The sequence below is a fragment of the Hyla sarda genome, chromosome 6 (assembly GCF_029499605.1).
Source record: "Hyla sarda isolate aHylSar1 chromosome 6, aHylSar1.hap1, whole genome shotgun sequence".
NCBI classification, from domain to species: domain Eukaryota; kingdom Metazoa; phylum Chordata; class Amphibia; order Anura; family Hylidae; genus Hyla; species Hyla sarda.
Genome location: NC_079194.1, coordinates 143,565,429 through 143,584,700, shown reverse-complemented (window position 1 = coordinate 143,584,700; position 19,272 = coordinate 143,565,429). Strand labels below are relative to the sequence as shown.

Here is a 19,272-nt window from a genome sequence, read left to right as displayed (position 1 = left end):
CTTTGCAAAGCTTGAGACCTGCCAGTGTCATGGATTGTTCTCAATCATCATCTGGGAAGATCAGGTGATGTCAATCTCAAAGGTTTTAAATGCCCAGACTCATCTGACCTTGCCCCAACAATCAGCACCATGGGTTCTTCTAAGCAGTTGTCTAGAAATCTGAAACTGAAAATAGTTGACGCTCACAAAGCTGCAGAAGGCTATAAGAAGATAGCAAAATGTTTTCAGATGTCAATATCCTCTGTTTGGAATGTAATTAAGAAATGGCATCAGGAACAGTGGAAGTTAAAGCAAGATCTGGAAGACCAAGAAAAATATCAGACAGAACAGCTCGCAAGATTGTGAGAAAAACAATTCAAAACCCAGGTTTGACTGCACAATCCCTCCAGAAAGATCTGGCAGACACTGGAGTTGTGGTACACTATCTATCTATCTATCTATCTATGTATATATATATATATATATATAAATATATATATATAACTCAACGTGTGTGTGTGTGTATGCATGTGTGTGTGTGTATGTTCCAGCATCATGTCCAAATGGCTAAAGATATTAACATGAAACTTGGCACACATGTTACTTATATGCCAACAACAAACATAGGATAGGTAATTTAACCCTTACTCACCCCCATTTGCCAGGGGCGGGGTTTTTATTTAAAGTCCCATACAAGTCTATGGGAAATATATGTTACTGCATAACTTCCAAACGTCTGGAGATATTTCGATAATACTTGGTAACATGTAACTTATATGTCAACTTAAAATATAGGATAGTTAATTTAACCCTTAACTACCCCCATTTGTGAGGGTCGGGGTTTGTGTTTAAAGTCCCATGCAAATCAATGGGAAATGTATGTTCTCACATAACTTCTGTACGGCTGGAGATATTTCAATACCTGGTACACATACTACAGGTCGGGATATAAGGACGGGATAGGAGGTCGGGATAGGAGGTCAAGATAGGAGGACGGGATGGTTGAGATAGGAGGTCGGGATAGGAGGATGGGATAGGAGGACGGGATATGAGGACGGGATATGAGGTCGGGATAGGAGGTTGAGATAGAAGGATGAGATAGGAGGACGAGATAGGAGGACGAGATAGGAGGACAGGATAGGAGGATGGGATAGGAGGTCGGGATAGGAGGACGGGATAGGAGGTCGGAATAGGAGGTCGGAATAGGAGGACGGGATAGGAGGTCGGGATAGGAGGTCGAGATAGTAGGTCGAGATAGGAGGACGGGATAGGAGGTCAGGATAGGAGGTCGAGATAGGAGGACGGGATAGGAGGACGGGATAGGAGGACGGAATAGAAGAACGGGATAGGAGGTCGGGATAAGAGGTCGAGATAGGAGGTCGGGATAGGAGGTCGGAATAGGAGGTCGAGATAGGAGGTCGAGAAAGGAGAACGGGAGAGGAGGTCGGGATAGGAGGTCAGGATAGGAGGTCGAGATAGGTCGAGATAGGAGTATGGGATAGGAGAATGGGATATGAGGACGGGATAGAAGGATGGGATAGGAGGTCGGGATAGGAGGACGGGATAGGAGGATGGGATAGGAGGACTGGATAGGAGGACGGGATAGGAGGTTGGGATAGGAGGTTGTGGTATGAGGATGGGATATGATGACGGGATATGGGGTTGGGATTTGACAACAATATATGGGGATGGGTTATGAAGTCAAAAGCTTCCTGCTTTGTTGATTTTTCTCCCCAACAAGGATTAGGAAGGAAAAACCGGGCAACGCCGGGTACTCAGCTAGTTCCACTATAAAGAGATACTTGTACAAATATGGTCTTCATGGAAGAGCCATCAGAAGAAAACCTCTTCCACGTCCTCACGACAAAAATCAGCGTTTGAACTTTGTAAATGAACATATAGACAAGCCTGATGCCTTTTGGAAACAAGTTCTGTGGACCGATGAGGTTAAAATTGAACTTTTTGGCCGGAATGAGCAAAGGGACGTTTGGAGAAGAAGGGGAACAGAATTTAATTAAAAGAACCTCTGTCCAACTGTTAAGCATGGAGGTGGATCAATCATGCTTTTGGGTTGTATTGCAGCCAGTGGCACAGGGAATATCTCACGAGTAGAAGGAAAAATGGATTCAATAAAATTTCCAATTTTTGGATGCTAACTTGATGCCATCTGTGAAAAAGCTGAAGTTAAAGAGAGGATGGCTTCTACAAATGGATAATGATTCTAAACACATCTCGAAATCGACAGGGGGATTACATTAAGAGGCGTAAACTGAAGGTTTTGCCATGCATTCACAATCTCCTGACCTCAACATAATTGAAAATCTATGGATATACCTTAACCCCTTAAGGACACAGCCCTTTTTCACCTTAGGGACTGAGCCCTTTTTCGCAATTCTGACCACCGTCGCTTTACGAATTAATAACTCGAAACCGCTTTTATCGAATATTCTGATTCTGAGATTGTTTTTTCGTGACATATTCTACTTTATTTTGGTGGTAAATTTTCGGCGTTACTTGCACCCTTTTTTGGTGAAAAATCCCAAAATTTCAAGAAAATTTAGAAAATTTAGCATTTTTCTAACTTTGAAGCTCTTTACTTGTAAGGAAAATGGATATTCCCAATAAATTTTATTTTTATTCACCAAAACAATATGTCCACTTTATGTTGGCATCATAAAATGGACATATTTTTGCTTTTTGAAAAAATTAGAGGGCTTCAAAGTAGAGCAGAAATTTTCAAAAATTTCATGAAAGTTGCAAAATCTGAAGGGACAGATGTTACAGAACTACAACTCCCAGCATGCCTGGGCAGTCTAGGCATGCTGAGAGTTGCAGTTTGGCCTTCCTAGTGGTTGCCACAGTAAAGATCACTTTACTTTCACTTTCATTCACCACCCCCCCCCCCCCCCTTGTTTCCCAACCTGTGCCTGTCTCTAGCGACGATCGGGGGTCCCCACGCATCTTTTCCTCCAGGTACCGGCCTCCATCTTCTCCCCACATTCCCCACGTCATGCAGGGGTGGACAGAACAGGGGGTTGCCATGGCAACCCACTGTCCTGCGCTGCCATTGGTCAGAATCAGTTCTGACCAATGGCAGGGGATAGGAGGAGATTGCAGCACTGCGACCTCGCTCCTAGCTCTCAGGATGATCGGGGCTGTCACTGACAGCTCCGATCATCCCTATTTTCCGGGTGATCGGGTCACCAGGGACCCAATCAGCCCGGAATAGCAGAAAATCGCATGTCTGTATTGACATGCTATTTTCTGCGATCACCGACATGGGGGGTCTCAGGGACCCCCCTGGGAGAGGGAGATGTGCCAGGATGCCTGCTGAATTATTCCAGAAGGCATCCCGGTCCAGTCCCCAACCGGCTAGCGGCGGGGATCGGAATTCCCACAGGCGTATGCATACGCCCCACGTCTATAAGGACTCGGGATGCAGGGCGTATGCATATGCCCGGCGTCCTGAAGAGGTTAAAAGAGCAGTGCGTGACAGATAGCCGAGAAATCTCAAAGAAATGGAAGACTTTTGTAAGGAAGAATAGGCAAAGATACCTCAAACAAGAATTGAAAGCCTCTTGGCTGGCTACAAAAAGCGTTTACAAGCTGTGATACTTGCCAAAGGGGGCAGTATTAACTCTGCACCGTGCCCAAACTTTTCAGACGCCATTTTTTTTTGTTTTCTGTTATTTTGAAAGTGTAAATGATGGAAATAAAATCTAACTTTTGTTGACATATTATAAGAATGTCTAATCTCTAAGATTTTTCCATCTTTCCTTAGCTTCTTTATGCACATTAATACAAATTTTTACCTGGGGTGCCCAAACTTTTGATCCCCACTGTATGTACATGCTAATGGATAATGAAGATAGGGATTATACCTGTATGGTCTATGTATATGATAATGGATGGTGATGTGTGGAGTTATACTGATATAGCTAACATACATGATAAAGGATAGTGAAAATGGGAGTTATACCTGTATGGTTTACATACATTATAGCGAATGTTGACCGTCGGAGTTATATTAATATTGCCAACAAAAGTCATAATATATATATATGGCCGAACAAACTCATAATGTAGCATTTCAACTGTGACTCTGGTCCCTGCTCACAAAATGACCATAATGATAAAGGGCAGAGCACATATAGGGTGCCATAAGACCCATCAGGAGGAGAGGAACATTATATCCGTGGTCTTCAATCCGTGGTACTTTTTGTGCGGAACTAGAACTCCCAGAGTGTCCTAACAGTTATAGAATAAGGATCACTGCCTTCTACAGTATGAATTCCAGTACAAAGACTGTAGCTTGATATTTGATAGGGTGGTGATTGCACTGCTATAATATCCCACATGGCAGTAGTATATGGAACCTATAAGGTGCCTCTCTTAAGAATAAACGTTATTATATGGTTGCATTAGAGATAGGTGGTTTTCCATCATGTCTATTTTATTCCCTCTAACAATATTTTTAATGTTTGATGTGACCTGGCTCTTGATGCATAGGCTGACACCCTGCCCTGCGGTGTCCTGAAATCCCTGTTTCATATCTTCTATCTCTTCTCCGTTCAGGGACATTAATCCATCCTTAGCAAGCAGATTACAGCTGTCAGGAGGATTAGAGCTGACCTGACACTCAGAATATGGGTTATGTTTACAGCAATATGAATGATGTTAAGCCACCCTCTTGGAGCTCAGCACCAGACAAGCCCTGTAACAGCAGCATCCACAGAACAACTTCATGATGGTGAGAGCTGCTACCTCCCCAGTGCTGGACCCTCTACCTGAAGCCAACCCGTTTAATGTTTTGCAGCTCCTTTCAGGGCTCATGGAAGAAATTTTTTTGGGAAATAGGAACTACCGTATACCTAAAATGTCTACTTAACCCCTTAAGGACTCAGCCCATTTTGGCCTTAAGGACTCAGACAATTTAATTTTTACGTTTTCATTTTTTCCTCCTCGCCTACTAAAAATCATAACTCTTTTATATTTTCATCCACAGACTAGTATGAGGGCTTGTTTTTTGCGCGACCAGTTGTCCTTTGTAATGACATCACTCATTATATCATAAAATGTATGGCGCAACCAAAAAACACTATTTTTGTGGGGAAATTAAAACGAAAAACGCAATTTTGCTAATTTTGGAAGGTTTTGTTTTCACGCCGTACAATTTATGGTAAAAATGACGTGTGTTCTTTATTCTGAGGGTCAATACGATTAAAATGATACCCATTATTATATACTTTTATATTATTGTTGCGCTTAAAAAAAATCACAAACTTTTTAACCAAATTAGTACGTTTATAATCCCTTTATTTTGATGACCTCTAACTTTTTTATTTTTCCGTATAAGTGGCGGTATGGGGGCTCATTTTTTGCGCCATGATCTGTACTTTTTTTTGATACCACATTTGCATATAAAAAACTTTTAATACATTTTTAATAATTTTTTTTTTATAAAATGTATTAAAAAAGTAGGAATTCTGGATTTTTTTTTTTTTTTCGTTCACGCCGTTCACTGTACGGGATCATTAACATTTTATTTTAATAGTTCGGACATTTACGCACGCGGCGATACCAAATATGTCTATAAAAAATGTTTTTTACGCTTTTTGGGGGTAAAATAGGAAAAAACGGCCGTTTTACTTTTTTATTTGGGGGAGGGGATTTTTCACTTTTTTTTTACTTTAACTTTTACATTTTTTTACATTTTTTTTTACACTTGAATAGTCCCCATAGGGGACTATTCATAGCAATACCATGATTGCTAATACTGATCTGTTCTATGTATAGGACATAGAACAGATCAGTATTATCGGTCATCTCCTGCTCTGGTCTGCTCGATCACAGACCAGAGCAGGAGACGCCGGGAGCCGCACGGACGAAGGAGAGGGGACCTCCGTGCGGCGTTATGAATGATCGGATCCCCGCAGCAGCGCTGCGGGCGATCCGATCGTTCATTTAAATGGCGAACTGCCGCAGATGCCGGGATCTGTATTGATCCCGGCACCTGAGGGGTTAATGGCGGACGCCCGCGAGATCACGGGCGATCAGCAGCCGGGATCAGCCGCGCATGACACGGGCATCGCTCCGATGCCCGCGGTTATGCTTAGGACGTAAATGTACGTCCTGGTGCGTTAAGTACCACCTCACCAGGACGTACATTTACGTCCTGCGTCCTTAAGGGGTTAAGCAACATAAATTCTGGGGCAACTGTGTACATACATTACTTTAACTGATTGTGGATGGGAGGATGATACATACATACATACATATGTTCGAGTTTTGGGAGTGACTGAAGGTTCTGGAGATAAAGTCACTCTCATACTCCAGTTTTGGTGGTGTGTTGGAGTCCTGAACCTGATCTTACAGGTGTTATAGGAGTTACTCTAAAGCTCATCTTATCCTCTATGCTTTGGATAGGAGAAAAGATGTCTAGGGGAGGAGTACCCCTTTAAGATAGGCTAAATTGGGTGGGTAAGTGTTATCTCCAGTGAGCCATATAAGTAGGGAGGGGGAGTTACCTCTCTCAGTTGGCTAGAGTCAGGAATAGTGAATAGCTTGCCCACCCGCCCTTATGAGTGTCAATACTCTGCCTGAGGGTTTATGGACCTGTTGTTTGACACTATAGCAGCAGCCAGCAGGAAGAAGGTCTTTATAGCAGTTATTAAAAAGGGTATTGGGTTCCATTGTAGGTGTGAAGACCCCTTCTAAAATGGAGTATTTGGTTATGGAGGAATTACTCTGTTCTTGCTTGGGTCCTGTGGAAAAATGATATGCGAAAAAGTAGAGATAACTTGTCAACCTCAAGTCAGCGCAAGAGAACTGGAGATATTACAACAGGCTACTGCTTGTAAAATGGTTATTAAAGGATTTGTCCCATTAACAAAAAATGGTCTTAATTGATATATTATGTAAAATTAAACATAATTCAAATGCACAAGTATTTTTAAAAATGTACTGTTTGAGATATTTTGTTTACTAAGGTTAGTTATCCCTCCATATGCCTGCTTTGTTTTGATAACCACTGCCCTTGGTTACAATCGTCTTTGGTGGTCACATGTTCAGTTCAACTGCAATCTCCTAAAAAGAACTGGCAATTGGTCTCCCCTGTGCATGTAAGCAAGGGGGATTATGGGGAAGTGTGTGCTCTGTTGCCTAACAACCGCAGGTTCATCGCTCAGAGAGGAAACCAGGAGTGATCAGATCCATGGGGGAGAGGAGTTGTACAGGGATGTAAGTTATGTTACTTAAAAACAGCACATTTGAACTCCTTTACATATACACTGCTCAAAAAAATAAAGGGAACACTTAAACAACACATTGTAACCCAAGTCAATCACACTTCTGTGAAATCACACTGTCCACCAGGAAGCAACACTGATTGACAATCAATTTCACATGCTGTTGTGCATATGGAACAGACAACAGGTGGAAAGTATAGGCAATTAGCAAGACACCCACAATAAAGAAATTGTTCTTCATGCGGTGACCACAAACCACTTCTCAGTTCCTATGCTTCTTGACTGATGTTTTGGTCACTTTTGAATGCTGGCAGTGCTTTCACTCTAGTGGTAGCATGAGACGGAGTCTACAACCCACACAAGTGGCTCAGGTAGTGCAGATCATCCTGGATGGCACATAAATGCGAGCTGTGGCAAGAAGGTTTGCTGTGTCTGTCAGCGTAGTGTACAGAGCGTGGAGGCACTACCAGGAGACAGGCCAGTACATCAGAGATGTGGAGGAGGCCGTAGGAGAGCAACAACCCAGCAGAAGGACCACTACCTCCGCCTTTGTGCAAGGATGAGAAGGAGGAGCACTGCCAGAGCCCTGCAAAATGATCTCCAGCAGGCCACAAATGTGCATGTGTCCACTCAAACGGTTAGAAACAGACTCCATGAGGGTGGTATGAGGACCCGAGGTCCACAGGTGGGGGTTGTGCTGACAGCCCAACGCCGTGCAGGATGTTTGGAATTTGCCAGAGAACACCAAGATTGGCAAATTTGCCACTGGGGCCCTATGCTCTTTACAGATGAAAGCAGGTTCACACTGAGCACATGTGACAGACATGACAGAGTCTGGAGATGCCGTGGAGAACGTTCTGCTGCCTGCAACATCCTCCAGCATGACCGGTTTGGCAGTGGGTCAGTAATGGTGTGGGGTGGCATTTCTTTGGAGGGCCGCACAGCCCTTCATGTGCTTGCCAAAGGTAGCTTGACTGCCATTAGGCACCGAGATGAGATCCTCAGACCCCTTGTGAGACAATATGCTGGTGCTGTTGGCCCTGGGTTCCTCCTAATGCAAGACAATGCTAGACCTCATGTGGCTGGAGTGAGTCAGCAGTTCCTGCAAGAGGAAGGCATTGATGCTATGGACTGGCCCGCCCGTTCCCCAGACCTGAATCTGATTGAGCACATCTGGACATCATGTCTCGCTCCATCCACCAACAGACTGTCCAGGAGTTGACGGATGCTTTAGACCAGGTCTGGGAGGACATCCCTCAGGAGACCATCCGCCACCTCATCAGTAGCATGCCCAGGCGTTTAAGGGAGGTCATACAGGCACGTGGAGCACACACACTACTGAGACTCATTTTGACTTGTTTTAAGGACATTACATCAAAGTTGGATCAGCCTGTAGTGTGGTTTTCCACTTTGATCTTGAGTGTGACTCCATATTCAGACCTCCATGGGTTGATAAATTTGATTTCCATTGATAATTTTTGTGTGATTTTGTTGTCAGCACATTCAACTATGTAAAGACGAAAGTATTTCATACGATTAGTTCATTTATTCAGATCTAGGATGTGTTATCTTAGTGTTCCCTTTATTTATTTTTGAGCAGTTTATGTATGAGCTACACGTCAGATTTTACCAACCCCTTTAAACAAGCTGCTGTGGTCATTTATTTACTATCAGAAAGTGAGTCACAATAGGGGAGATTTATCAAAACCTGTGCAAAGGAAAAGTTGCCCAGTTGCCCATAGCAACCAATCAGATTGATTGCCAAGTGCAACTGGGCAACTTTTCTTTTGCACAGGTTTTGATAAATCTCCCCCAATATGTGTCTGTTTTGTCTTATAGCATATTAGGAATAGGTTTAGCCAGACCTTCTTTCCAATATCCAAGTTACTATTCTGCTGGTTGGAGTCCAAGGTAAATCTAGAATTTTGCTAAAATTTTAAATTTAATAAATTAGCAAAGATTTTTAACATTCTGGTTTCACTTTGCCATTATGCGGTATTGAGTGCAGAATGATGGGGGAAAACTTTTTTTTTTTTTTTATTCTTTTTATTTGAGCTCAAGGCCGGAACATAGCAAAACGTGAAAAAACTAAAAGGGTCTGAAGACTTTACAAAGGCACAGTAGCCCACATTTATCATTGCAGTGCAAGTCAAGCATTTTTTACACCTTTTTTTTGTGTGCTGATAATGTGTAGGAGCACCAACTTTATTAAAAGGTAAAAGAGCTTTAATAAATTTTGTGCAGGTCCACATTTTCTGAAATTTCTGTCTACACATACACCAAAAAGCTACACCATGTCTGAGCTGGTGTAGTTTTAGAGACTTTTCAGTGGCTTTGCGCCTTTTTTTGCGCCTTTTTACAAAAAGGGGCAATGATAAATCCCTTCCATATCATGTCTATTGCCAAAATCAGTGGATTGCAACTCAAAATCAGCAGAAATGTGTAAACAAAAAGGGGCAAAAAAAAGGCGCAAAAAACCCTGCTTGCGCCTTTTTTGCCCCTTTTTTTAGACACAAAAACAGTCTAAAGACAATGATAAATGTGGGCCTGTATGTTTGAGAATATCAATATTATATTATTTTTAATACGAGAGAGCAATAAAGTTTTATTTTTTAGCCACAGAAAAAATCTCCTATTATTAAACCCAGTTAGCTATTGAGATCTCCGCCATGACCAATCCCAATCTCATTCTCACTATCATTGTCATTTGTGCTCCTAAACCTCCTTTTTTTGCTGCTTTTTTGCAAACTAGATGACAAAAGCCAAACTAAGGGCTATATATTCACATCAGTGTTTTTCAAATCCATTAGATATGTCCATTATTGACACACAACTGAGGTCATTCATAACGGATATAAAACTGATGTTTACGATGTTTAAGTAAAATAGTAAAAGATTTTGTAAAACTTGCATATAGAATTACGGAGCATTAACATCTGTTATTAGCCAATAAAACATATGTTTATCTCCAGCATTTCTGAGCATGTTAAGTAGCAATAACGGATATAAAAATAGCGGAGGTTAACGGAGGTTACTTCTGTCACCATAGACGTCAATGTTAAATTAGTAATGTACGTTAGAATATCCGTTATTTATAACAGAAAAAAATACTGCATGCCCTGTTACAAATAACTGAAATGAAGCATAGTTGATGATAACTAAGTACAACAGAGATTTTAAAAAATTCATATGAATGAATGGGATCCGTTACCTTCATTTTCATTTGCATTTCTTAATTGAGTAACAGAAATGAAAAACGCTGATGTGAACTCAACCCTAAGTTTTTATATACTTCAACTAAGAGATGCTTTGATTTATTTCTATTGTATAAATATTTGATGATGTGAGACTGCGATCCCTTACTCTACTTGTATATGTCTACATACTCTCAATATGCTTTAGTACTATGTCTATCTACAGTTTTTAGTAAACACCGACTCCTCCAGGGATTACTTACATCCACATTCACAGGTTACTACAACAAGCTATACTATAATGTAATATACAACAATAATACTGTCACGCTCACAATATCTGCTCATGTAGAATACCAATTTTGCAATCACACACTACAATATGTTGCAAACAGGAACCAAATAAATATACACATTGCTACATTGAGTAGTTAAAGGGGTATTCCGGGCAAAAACATTTTATCCCCTATCCAAAGGATAGGGGATAAGATGTCTGATTAGGGGGGGCCCGCCGCTGGGACCCGCCGCGATCTCCCTACAGCACCTGAATGGAGGGGGCGTGACGGTTTCCAAAACTGAAGGCGCAGCTCCCGCATAGACTGCGGGTGCTGCAGGGAGATCGCGGGGGGTCCACATCTTATCCCGAATCCTTTGTATAGGGGATAAAATGTTTTTGCCCGGAATACCCCTTTAATGGTGACAACAAACAATCCTCCGCCCAGTGATCGAGCTATAAAGCAGAGACCCAGGAAACATTAGCCTAGTGAGCTTACGGAAATATAGCCATAATATATAACATTATTCCTACACTGTAAATGTAGTACAATAAGTGTTTAGTTTAAAAAGTCCTATTAACTCTATGTTGTTAATAAGCACTTTTCAATATACTTCTGGCTTTGGCTTAAAAACTGCAGTGGCAGTTTAAAAAAAAACAAAAAACAGGCTAAGTTTCCACTTGGTTTTTTTTCTGGCAGTTTTTAGAATACTGCCACTGCAGTTTTTGAGCCAAAGTCAGAAGTGGATCCATAAGGGAGGAGAAGTATAAGTCCTTCCTTTATATTTCCTATTCCTTTTGAAATTCATTTCTGGCTTTGGCTCAAAAACTGCAGTGGCAGATATCCAAAAACTGACAGAAAAAAAACAACAAGTGGAAACCTAGCCTAAGGCAAACAACACCAAGCAGAATCATCACAAAACAAAGAGCCAAGTTGAGAGCTTACACATCTAAGGATAAGATCTCTGATTGCGGGGTCCCGCCACTGGGACCCACCACGATCTCTGTGCAGCACCCGGGTACTGCTTGAGTCTCGGAAATGCTGGTTTTCCGAGACGGAGACATGACATCATGCCAAATACCCCTTTAACAAATTATATAGGAGATAATAGGTCTTTTTAAGGCTATTTTTATAGCCAAATGTATTTCCCATTGACTTAAAGGGGTATTGTAGCAATAATTAACCTATCCCCTCCGCTATCCACAGAATAGGGGATAAGAAACTGATTGTGGGGGGTAGGGGGTTTCAACCGCTGGGGCCTCCCACGATCTCCTGAACTCGACCCCATCACGCTCAGTCACGAGCGCGTGTCGTCTACCTCTAGACGGCATGCGCTCCACTCATTTCAATATATTTTGTATAAAACAATAATATATTTAACAGAAATGCTAGGTTTCAACTTTTTTTTATATTACAAAAAAACGCCAATAAAAACGCCAAATCTGCCTACGGCCAGATATTAGCTGTAAATCAATAGGAAATCACAAATTGCAATTGCCACTTGGTGTTTTTTTCCTCCTCCTTGGCATTTTCCTGCTCCTTGACAGTTTTTCAAAATGGCAGCATGTTGAGACCTTGTTTTTTCACAGAAATCTTGGCATTTTCTCCCATAAAAGTCTGCGGAAGTGAAAAAAAGCCCCCAGGGGAAAAAAAAAAGCCATGTGGGTTTTAACATTGGAGTTTTTTATTCTTTTTTTATTTTAGCAATCTAAAAAAGGGATGAAGTTCGCTTTTTTGATTACATTTCATAAGTTACCATTTAAAAAAAAAGATGCAGTAAGGGTGGGAAAATTGTAGGGAACAAATTTTATATTTTTAGAACAAATTTTTTTTTTTTTTTTTTTTTTTAAGCAGGGAACAATTTATGTGTGCAGGCAGGGACCTGAAAATGTACCTGGCAATTAGAGATGAGTGAATTTACAGTGATTCGACTTGTCACAAACTTTAGCCTGCATAAATTAGTTCAGCTTTCAGGTGGGCTGGAAAAGGTGGATACAGTCCTAGGAGAGAGTCTTTTTCTTTAGTCTTTATCCTTATTTGCGGTACTACCACTACTTCCAGCTTGGAGCAGAGTGTGTTCCATGTTGGGAGCAGTAGTACCTGCACTAAAGGACAGATCGCAGCGGGTCTGAGATGCGTTGCCATCGTAATTTATAATCGGGAGAAGCAGGCGGCCCGCAGCACCGCTCCCCTACACTGTTCTGTACTTGGAGCGTTTATGTGAATATAACTTAACAACAAAGATTCATATATCCCGCTGAGAGTTGTGATTGGCCTGAACTGTCGGGCCAATCACAACTCTCAGCGGGAGTTCCCTACAATTTTTCTTATCCCTACTGCATCTTCTTTTAGTTTTTATTTTTTTTTTGTTTTTTTGGAACCCCAAAAAATGTATAAAAAACGCCCACAGGGAAACTATACGGGGCAAAAATGCAATTTCCACAGAACGGTAAAAACTCCAGAAAAAAAGTGCCTAAAAAAACGACAGAAAAAAACCAAGTGGAAACCTAGCCAAAGAGTCAAACAGTACTTTGTGCACAGTTAAGGAATAGTATTATATTCCACAATTCCACATAAGCAGATATTGTAAACATGACAATATTATTATTGTTACAATTACGCTCTTATTTACTATTGGCTATCAGTGTAAATCTTGGCGAGAAAATGTAAGGGGAAATACATTTTACTATATTGATTTATATCATATGCCAACATTTGCCAATTTTTACGAATATTATTTTTATTCCTAAAATATGGGTGTGACTTTTGTTTTTACACAATCTTTTCAGGCTGTGATTTTTCACTATCAATAAAAATCTTGCAATTTGGTGTCCTTTGGTGTACATTGGTGCTTTTATAATGTACCAAAGACATATGAAACCCCATTCATGAATATGCTGGAAAAAGTGAATAAAAATTCTCTATGAAAAGGGAAAAATAGGAATCATAGTACATGATACTATATGTCTGACATGTAAGGGGAGATTCAAACTTGCTATATTTTTCAGCCATGGATTTAAAAATGGATTTGCACTGGTGGTCCGAAACGAATGGAGCTTGAGAGGATCTGCAGAGAAGAATGGCAGAAAATCCCAGAATCCAGGTAGGCAAACCTTGTGGCCTACCTGGATCGCTGCCAAAGGTGTTTACCTTAGTCTGAAAATGTATGTTTTTCCTTTTCAATAAATAGAGAGAGAAGCAAAGGCACTCCATAGTGGAGTATCACTGATCCAATGGTGAACCAGGGATGGGGGAGGGGTGAGCAGCCGCTTACCGCTACTGGTTGTGTACCTGCATACACAATAATGAATAGCATGTTAAATTGCACAATGTCCCATCTGCAGCCTTCCTGATGTGTAGAGTAGATCTAAGTAAAAGCTTCAAGGATTCACAGGATTAGACTTGGCGCTGACTGGGATAGAGGGAACAGGAGTCGCAGTACTTCAAATGAGTGACTTTATTCTGACCAAGATGCAACGCATTTCACTGCGCATGCGCAGCGAAATGCGTTGCATCTTGGTCAGAATAAAGTCACTCATTTGAAGTACTGCGACTCCTGTTCCCTCTATCCCAGTCAGTGTCAAGTCTAATCCTGTGAATCCTTGAAGCTTTTACTTAGATCTTTTCAATAAATATGCAAAGATTTCTAACATTTTCCTTTCACTTAGTAATTATGGGGTATTGAAAGCAGAATGATGGGGAAACTTGAATTGAGCACAAAGCCGCAACATAACAAAATGTAAAAAAAAAGTGAAAGTGGTTGAAGACTTTGCGAATGTACTGGAACTCAGCATCAGTACAGGATAAGTAATGTAACATATGTACACAGAAACAATTGATTTATGTAAACACCCTGTATAATGGGGTTTGGAGGTCCGGATATGCTAAAGGTTTTGGCCGCTGCTGAGCTGGTGCTCCATTACAGCAGCCTGTGCTGTACATATAATATTGCATAAGACGACGGCATTTCTCCGATGCTCAGTGAAAGCCCCAGAAAGAAGACACATCAGATAAGCCGTCATGCATATTTGAATGAATAAGTGCTCTGTGACCTATATGCCGGCAACTGCAGTCACTTCCATTAATAATGGGGCACTGCCTTACACAGAAAAAGACCTAGATTCATATACAGGACATCCAAGAGTTGGCACTTCAATCATTTTAGGGCTGGGTTTTTATGTAGTGATAGTACGTCACATAAATCTCACACATTTTACTTTTATTGCTATGGTTTTCTAATGCAGTTATTACACATGCCCCTTTTACACATAAAACCTATGAGCATGGTGGCTCACTGACTAGCACTGTTACTTTGGACTCCTGGGTTTAAAGGGGTACTCCGGTGAAAACCTTTTTTCTTTTAAATCAACTGGTGGCAGAAAGTTAAACATATTTGTAAATTACTTCTATTAAAAAATCTTAATCCTTCCTGTACTTATTAGCTGCTGAATACTATAGAGGAAATTCTTTTCTTTTTGGAATGCTCTCTGGTGACATCATGAGCACAGTCCTCTCTGCTGACGTTATTATAATAACAATGCTTTATTTATTGTTATCCTTAGTGGGATTTGAACCCAAGTCCCCAGCACTGCAAGGCAGCAGTGCTAACCACTGAGCCACCACACTGCCCTTAGCATGCATCTGGACAGAGATGTCAGCAGAAAGCACTGAGAAAGCTCGTGATGTCATCAGTGTTCCAAAAAGAAAGGAATTTCCTCTGTAGCATTCAGAAGCTAATAAGTACTGGAAGGATTAAGATTTTTTAATAGAAGTAATTTACAAATATGTTTAACTTTCTGCCACCAGTTGATTTAAAAGAAAAAAGGTTTTCACCGGAGTACCCCTTTAAATCCCATCAAGGCCAACATCTGCATGGAGCCTGTGCATTCTCTTGTGGGTTTCCATTAGTTACTTTTTTCTTCCACACTTCAAAAAATCACCATACAATATAATTCAGAATTTATATTGTGAGCTTATTGAGGACAGGAATCATTGTGAATAATAACAATATCTGTGCAGTGCTGCGGAATAGGCTGGCACTATGTAAAGAAAAATCCACTGTAAACTTGAAGTAGTTGCAGATCCTTAACTTCAAATCCGCAGCGGATTCCGTGTGTGTAAAAAAATCCTAAGGGCCCGTTCACACTGGCGGATTTCATTGCAAGATAGCAGCAAGGTTTTTCCACTGCAAGTTTGAATCGGGACAGACTCTCCATGGCAGAATGAAGTCAATAAGGTAAGCAGCAGAAAATCTGTCGCGGAGAGGCCACCAAAATTCAAATTCACAGTGAGGAAACATGCTGCTATCAAGCAATAAAATCTGCCCATGTGAACAAGTCCTAAGGGGGTCAACCAAAAATCTGCAATAGTGGCAGATTTGCTGATTTTCTGCGGACCCATTGAAGTCAATGGTAGCAAAATCTGCTTTTGTGAATGGACCACAAGACTTGGTTTACACAGTATTTTGGTCAGTATTTTAGACAAAAACAGGAGTGGGTTCAAAAGGTATTATATGTGATATTACACAACAGAGAAGATCTGTATTTCTTGTTTGTTATCAAACGAGGGGATGTCTACATTACATGTGTGATATTATACAGTGATCCCTCAACTTACAATGGCCTCAACATACAATAGTTTCAACATACAATGATCTATTCTGGACCATTGTAAGTTGAAACCAGACTCAACATACAATACTACAGACTGTCCAGATCTGTGAAACGTGTCAATGGACGGAAGAACCGACCAATCAGAATGGACATTCACTGGTAAAACCCCTGTATTACTGAAGTGTATGCAGTGACTGGTGTCTGGTAGCGCCCCCTACAGTACAGGGTGGTATTACATGTTCTGTACTCTTTACCTGTACCAGGGTTACCTGCTCCTTTGGACACAAGGTGAGGGCGACTCCATGTTACTTTTTTGGGACACTGTGTACTGTACAAGACCCCCGAAGAAGCTCCTGTCCTCTACATAGACTAGTGTTTCCCAAGCAGGGTACCCCCAGCTGTTGCAAAACTACAACCCCCAGCATGCCCGGACAGCCTTTGGCTGTCCGGGCCATGCTGGAAGTTGTAGTTTTGCAACAGCTGGAGGCTCCCTGCTTGGGAAACACTGACATAGACAGTGATTTACAGATCCCAGCAGATCTTTATTACTTTTATATGTAAGGACTTGCTTTATCTATATTAGTTATCTACTTATTTTTCTTGAAATTCTAACTTTTTTCTACTTTTTGGACGACCTTTTGAGGCTTCAGAACCAATTACCAGGTTTCCATAGAGTTCTGGTCTCAACATACAATGGTTTCAACATACAATGGCCGTCCTGGAACCAATTAATATTGTAACTTGAGGGACCACTGTACTGGAATCATTACATATTACAGTAGAAGTGTCAGCACTATGTGAGTGATACTGCACTGTGGGTGCCTGTATTACACATGTGATACTGCACTGAAAACATCTGTATTACATGTGTGCTATTACATGGAGAGAACCTGTATTACATTTTGTGATATAACTTAAAGGAGAACTGTAGTGCAATATAACTTATCCCCTATTCAAAGTATAGGGGATAAGTTATAGCTCATGGGAGTTGCGACTGCAGACCCGACCCCCCCCCCCGCAATCTCCTGTACGGGGCCGCAGGTGACGCGGCGGCTGACACGCCCCCTCCATGCATCCCATAGAGCTAAATGGATGGGGCGTGTCTGACCGCTGGGGCCCCCGCGATCTCCTGTACGGGGCCACGACAGTCTGCAGGAAGCGCCATGTCGTCCCCAGCAGGAAGCTACGGCACCATACAGCAGATCGGTCAGACCCTTGCGATCTATAACTTATCCCCTATGGGGATGAATTATACTGCACTACAGTTCTCCTTTAAGGGAAGCTGTCAATTACATGCGTGATATTACACTGGTAACATTGACATCACATATGTGATATTACACAAGAAGTGTCTACATTATATGTGTGCTATTACCATGAAACATCTGTAATACATCTATAACATTACACAGAATATGTGCGATATTACACACATAGGGGGAGATTTATCAAAACCTGTGCAGAGGAAGAGTGGTGCAGTTGCCCATAGCAACCAATCAGATTGCTTCTTTCATTTTCCACAGGCCTCTAAAGAGGCCTGTGGAAAATGAAAGAAGCAATCTGATTGGTTGCTATGGCCAACTGCACCACTCTTCCTCTGCACAGGTTTTGATAAATCTCCCACATAACGTACATGTAATACCTGTGATTTTACCATGGAAACATCTATATTACATGTGTAATATTACACAGCAACTGTATGTATTACATGTGTGATACTAATCAGGGAGTATGTTTATTACACATGTGACATTACCATGGAGGCGTCAATATTACAGTATCAGGATTACATGTGTGATATTGCCCAGGAAAGTCTGAATTTCAACACTTGTAACTTCTGCATTACTCGCGTGATATCACCATAGAAGCGTCCATATTACATTTATATTACACTTGTGAAGCTTATGTATTATGTGTGTGACATTACACGGTGAGCGCTTATGTTATATGTTTGATATTACACAGGAATGGCAATATAACATTTGTCATACTATCAATATGTGTGTAAGGCAATCTACCCTGGATCCGGTATGCTTTCCGCTGCTTTGGTTGTACTCACCGACTTCGTGATGTGAAGTTCTCACTGTTGTTCTCAACTCCTGTGGGGCCGTTTACAGTCGTCACCATAACGACCAGCGGGCACCTGCCAACAAGCTGCGCTGTGATTGGCCGATGTCGCGTCCCCTGTTACTGTAGATACCTATTATCTCATGTATCTGATGTTTCCAGAGGTAGTCATATCAAGCTGTACCCAGCCCGCCGTTCCGCTCTCAATTCCGACTTGAGGCTCCGTAATCCCCATCTAAAGAAACCCCGTCCAGACATAACCCCGTCCAGACATAACCCTTTACTAAACTCTCATCACCAGCCATAACCCTTTTACTGACCACCCGCACAAACCATAACCCTCGAGCCCCCTCCTGAAGCTCATCTCTTCAGCCATAACCCTTTAATTGAACACCCCACACCGACCATAACACTTCATTGAACTCCCCTTACCAGCTATAACCCCTTAATTTCTCTTTCCAGCCATCACCCCCTCACTGAATTCTCCTCTTCAGCAACAACCCTCCTCAGTGACCATCTCAACCGGCCATAACTCCTTCACTGAACCCTCTTATCATCCCATTAGTGATCTCCTTCTCCAGCCATAACTCCTTTACTTAACCCTCTCTAACTCTAACCCCCTAACTAAACCCCACCTTTCTGGCCTCCCTTCTCCAGCCATAACCTCCTTTGCTTAACTCCCCTCTCCAGCTGTAACTCCTTCACTGAACCCACCTCTCTAGCCATAACCACCCCCTCACCCTCAGTGAAACTCCCCTCACCACCTGTAAACCCCTTCACTGAACTCCCCTCACCAGCAACCGTAACCCCTGAATTCTCCATTTTAGCCACCACCCCCTTACTGAATTCCCTCTCTATTCATACACCCCACACTAAAGCTCACCTCTCCAGCCACAAC

General features: G+C 41.7%; 1 protein-coding gene across 5 annotated transcripts in view; it reads right to left on the bottom strand.

Annotated features, from left to right (window-relative positions):
• HYDIN (HYDIN axonemal central pair apparatus protein) overlaps positions 1–19,000 on the bottom strand; it is a 231,459-nt gene extending 212,459 nt beyond the window's left edge. Inside the window, exon 1 of one of the 5 annotated variants that reach the window (XM_056525416.1) lies at positions 18,367–19,000. The gene's annotated coding sequence lies outside the window, so the exon portion shown is untranslated. The other 4 variants (XM_056525415.1, XM_056525414.1, XM_056525411.1 and 1 more) reach the window with 4 other exon arrangements.
• Positions 19,001–19,272: the final 272 nt, after the last annotated feature.